At 40.8% G+C, this 5,154-nt stretch overlaps 1 non-coding gene across 1 annotated transcript; it reads right to left on the minus strand.

Moving 5' to 3' along the window:
* Nucleotides 1-283: 283 nt before the first annotated feature.
* Nucleotides 284-390, minus strand: LOC122663498. Its single transcript, XR_006333163.1, has one exon. It is a non-coding gene; the product is annotated as a small nucleolar RNA R71 (small nucleolar RNA).
* Nucleotides 391-5,154: the final 4,764 nt, after the last annotated feature.

A 5,154-nucleotide genomic window follows, 5' to 3' on the forward strand; every position in this document is an offset into this window, starting at 1 on the left:
TGCTCAATATGAGACCAAGTCCAGCATCATACAGATGTTACCATCCTATTGTGGACTTGCTAATGAGGAGCCTTACAAGCATCTTGATGAGTTCTTAGAGGTGTGCTCTACAGTCAAATTCAAAATCCTCTCTGAAGATGCCCTAAAGTTACGCCTATTCCCATTTTCCCTAAAGGACAAAGCCAAACACTGGCTCCATTCCTTAGATTTGGTTAGGATTTCTACATGGGCAGGGATGCAGCAGGAATTTTTTTTTAAAAATTTCCCCATTGGCGGGACTAATAGCCTTAGAAGAGCCATTACTAGTTTCTCCCAGTTAGAGGGTGAACAATTTTATGAAGCGTGGGAGAGACTCAAGGAATTACTTAAGAAGTACCCCCACCACGCTGTCCCGAAATGGCAGTTAGTCCAGTGCTTTTACGATGGCCTCCATGACCATATAGGCAGATGGTAGACTCCTCTTATGGTGGAACATTTATGCACAAGAATGAGACGGAAGCATGGGATCTTTTTGAAACCCTTAGTGAGAATTCCCAACATCATGCTTCAGCCTCTCGGACTGAGATTCCACACACAGGACAACCACAGAAGGGTAGTCTTTATGAGATCAACCCAACTATAGAAATGACTGCTAAGGTTGACATGCTGTCCAAGAAATTTGACTATCTAATGTCTGTAGGACAACATTCCATGTCCCCTTTCCCAATGAGTTTCCCTCCTCCCAATCAGACTAAAGCCTGTGCCTTATGTGCTAGCCCTAGTCACTATGTGATGAACTGCCCTTCGGCTACACAATACCCTGAATTTGTTCAGGAATAGGTACAAGTGGCTCAAGGTTTCCCTAAACCGGATAATGATCCTTTTTCCAATACCTATAACCCGGGATGGCGAAACCACCCAAACTTTTCATGGGGAAACTCAGTACCTAATAATCCTCCAAGCCCACCATATAGGCCACCATTTAATGTTCAAACCAATGCCTATATGGGTAGACAACCACCATATCCTCAACCCCAACAAAATCAATCCTTTAAGGAAAAGGTGCTAAAAGCATTAAGTGGACTCTAGTAGAACACATAGCTGCTTCACTCACATACTCAGTCCATTAATAAGCTAGAGAACCAACTGGGTCAGCTAGCTGATGCTATAAGTAGGAGGGACGCTGGTCAATTGCCAAGTCAGCCAATAGGTAACCCAAATAGTCAAACTGGTCGAGGGAAAGAGCATGTCCAGTCGATCACAGTCCTGAAGAGTGGCAAAAGGGTGGACAAACCTGATGCACCCTTAGCTACTAATGGGATGTTGCTCACTAGTTCTCAAGGTTAGGGAGTAGCTGAGTCAACCCGAGAGAAATCTGGTGGTGATGTAGACCATCACCTGATTCTTACATTCCAAAGGTCTCTTTTTCCCAAGCCTTTTAGACACCATCTTACCCCCTTCAGGGTAAACAGGGTGAAAAGATGCAAGAGATGATTGACTTGTTACAACATGTTCGCATCAATCTCTCCCTCTTGGATGCTATCAAGCAAGTTCCTGCTTATGCTAAGTTTTTGAAAGACCTCTGCACCCAAAAGCATAAGTTGAGAACTCAAATCCCTAAGACCGTCCATTTAACTGAACAGGTTAGTTCGGTAATTTCCAGGCACCTACCCCCTAAGCTTAAGGATCCAGGTGCGCCTCTTATTTCCTGCATCATTGGAGATCTCTCCATAAGTAGGGCACTACTTGATTTAGGGGCTAGTGTGAATATTTTGCCTAGTTCAGTCTATGACAAATTTGATTTAGGAGATTTGAAACCCACTGAGGTTATCCTTCAGTTGGCTGATCGTTCAATCAAAACACATCATGGGTTGTTAGAAGATGTTTTAGTGGTGGAAGAATTGTACTTTCCTATGGATTTCTTGTCCTAGATATGAATACAGCCACCACAGCCAAACTTCCCCCTATCATTTTAGGGCGCCCCTTCTTAGCTACTGCAAATGCTTGCATAAATTGTAGATCGGGTGCTATGGACATCTCTTTTGGGAATAAGAAGCTTAGGCTCAACATCTTCAATGCATCTTAGGGTCCTTTAGAGAAGAAGAGTGCTTTACATTGGATTTATTAGATGAAATTGTGGCTGATCACACTTCTCATGTGCTTATTGCTGACCCTTTGCAGCACTCTGTGATGCTTGGAGATGAGTCTGAGGCATACACCGAAGAGGTGCATACTTTGCTAGATTCCTCACCCTCTTCAATATGGCAACCTTGGATAGTTAGGTTTGAACCGCTCCCCCCTTTGGTTACATCTCCCCAACCTTCTTCTAAACCAACTCCTTGGTATGATTTGATCCTTGACCCTCCGTGAGTCAGTCTGAGTCTGGTTGAAGACTCTAAACTTAGCGCTCTATGGGAGGCAACCCACTATTTTTTTTTCTTTCTTTAGTACTTTTGTTTTTGTGTTTGTTTGTTTTTGTTTTTTTTAGGTAGCTGCTACTAATTGCTAGATGCACTGTTCTGCCGTATATTGCTGATTTCTAGTACACTCCTTCCCTTATCCCTGTTTTTATTCTTCTGCATGCATTGAGGACAGGGCATACTTTAAGTGTGGGGGTGTGTGAGACCGATTGACAGATTTTTTTTTTGTGGCTTTTGGTAAGTTTTACATGTCTCTTTGTTACTTTGATGCAAAACACGGGAGGAAGAGACTTAGGAACCCTAATCTGAAGTAATGAAAACCCTATTAAGAGGATAGTAGCCAGTATGTATCCTGAGGTGGATTTTGACTCAGACAATAAGAGCCCCATCTTGTCGAAGGGACAGACCACTTGGCTGTCTTGTGTTTCTTTGAGCTTTTGGTTAGGAGCTGAGACCAAGTTTAGTTTTGGCGTGACATATAAAAAAACAAATAAATAAATAAAAGTAAGGGTTGAATTCCTTGGAGCTAGACAGGGCACTCCGCCTCAGGAAGCAAAGTGACTTGATCGACACTCCTTGGGGTGAAACCTCTAAAAAAGAACATAAAAGTAAACGTTGAATTCCTTGGAGCTAGACAGGGCACTCTGCCTCAAGAAGCGAGGTGACTTGATCGACACTCCTTGGGGTGGAACCTCTGAAAAAGAACTCTAGCATCACTATCCTTGTGGATATATGTAAGAAACAAAGCTACCAAGTAGCTCGGGTGTCTTGTGTAGTGACCCTGCATGGCATTTGAGGAATAGTAGTGGAGTAACAAATGGAGTTCATTATTTTGAAAAAAACAAAAAAAAAAAAAAAAAGAAGAAATGTCATTGCCTTGGTACAATTGTATGGTCTAAAATGCTCCGAAGCCTAAAGTCCTTAGTGCCCTTGATGTCATGAGTGGTCTTACCTTACATAAGGTGGTGTTTGGAAGATATGGAGAGATTCCCTAATTAGGATGTGTACCTGTTGCTAGAATCAATACTGGGTAATAAGAGCTCAAGTGTGGGGCTACCTTTGTCTTCTTGATCTTAAGTAGGGCATCTTAGTTTTGGGTTTGGTGTGTGCTTCTTACCCATTGTCAAAATTTAAACTTGCAATCATGAATTTTGTGTGTATATTCCCTGCAAACACTCACGAGACAAAACTCGTCCACTAGGGATAACCTAGGGGTTTAAAGGCTTGTTGCACATGCTAAGTGCAACCGTGATTCCTATGAAAGTGAGTTAGGTTTTTCTTGTTTTCTTTATTTTCTTTTTGCTCAAGGACTAGCAAAATCTAAGTGTGGGGGTATTCGATGAGCACATTTATGTGTGAAATATTCCATTTAATTCTGCATTTTTATTTGCATAGAATGGAGCTACCTTGGGTATTTTCTGTCTTCTTCAGGGTACAGGGGTATTTTATGCGATGTCATATTATTCTGGACTATCATGCATCATATCTTCTAATTTACACGTAAAGTGGTCCAGTTTCTTTTCCTGGTTACAAAGAGGGCTGAATTCTGAGCAAGATGGACGTATTGCATTAAAAGTACGCATGTGTGCAAATTGTCATCTCAAGGGCATTATCGTAATTTGGCAAAGAGGAGATTTCTCAAGAAAAGTTGATATTGGACTCATTGCACCAGTAAAATTAAATGGTTAACATTTAATTCTTGGGTCGAGTTAATTCGATTTAAGGAAGGAAGGATTGCCAAAGAATGGATTATGGCAAAGTTGGAAAATGTGAAGGAAGAAAAAATAAAAGAAAGAAGAAAGAAAACCTAATTTCTCTCTTCTCTCACGTACCCTCTCTCTCTCTCTCTTTTTCTAGTTTCCTAATCCAAAACCTATTCTATCTCTTTTTTTTATCTTTTTCTAAGCCATCCCCATCACACACGTTGCCTCTCTCCCTCTCTCTTACTCTCCTACTCCAACCCAATTCCCTTTGATCCTTTTTGGTTGTTTTATTTCAAAACCCATATCACCTCTCCCCATAAAGGGATACGGATTGATTTCTATAAAAGGGGGAGATTTCAGATATGAGCACCCACCGAGAGCAAAAGGCAAAATTGAGATATGAGCACGCACCGAGGCTTGAAGAAGCAGAAGAAAGAGGAGAGGAAGAGCATCTACCATCGCCACCATCCAACACCTTCATTAACACACATCTGAATCGCCATCATTGCCATTGCTTCTACTCTCTTTTTCCCTCTAATTCTCTTGGCTTGTATCCCTAACTTCTCTTTATTTAATTCATGTTAAATGAGTAACTAAACTTGCTGCTGTTTTTGGGAAGATGATACTTTAAGGAAGATTTAATTATTCATTCTCTTTTCTTATTGATTGCTTGAAAAAGACTTAGGCGTCCCATTGTAATTTTTGTGTAATCATGTTTACATCTAGTTAGGGTAATTTGTTTCTGTGATTCAAGTTAACCTACCAAGCAATAGTATTGAATTGATTCATGTGGTCGTATCGATGATACGGTCTACTTGAGTGGATTGTGTGTACCCAAGTTCTTTGAACTTTCGATTCATTGTAGCGATCGAACGACAATTTCTCCAACATACTTTATACCTAGAAAGGACCCTACATTCTATGGTTGTTGTGGGGCTTGTAGTCGCCATGAGCCGAATATGAGAGAGATTGAATGATGAATCTAAATTAAAGTTGATTCAATCAGTTGCTACTATTAGCTTCAAATTAATTAATTTGCATTTTTAGTTTAA

This window comes from Telopea speciosissima, chromosome 5 (assembly GCF_018873765.1).
Source record: "Telopea speciosissima isolate NSW1024214 ecotype Mountain lineage chromosome 5, Tspe_v1, whole genome shotgun sequence".
NCBI classification, from domain to species: domain Eukaryota; kingdom Viridiplantae; phylum Streptophyta; class Magnoliopsida; order Proteales; family Proteaceae; genus Telopea; species Telopea speciosissima.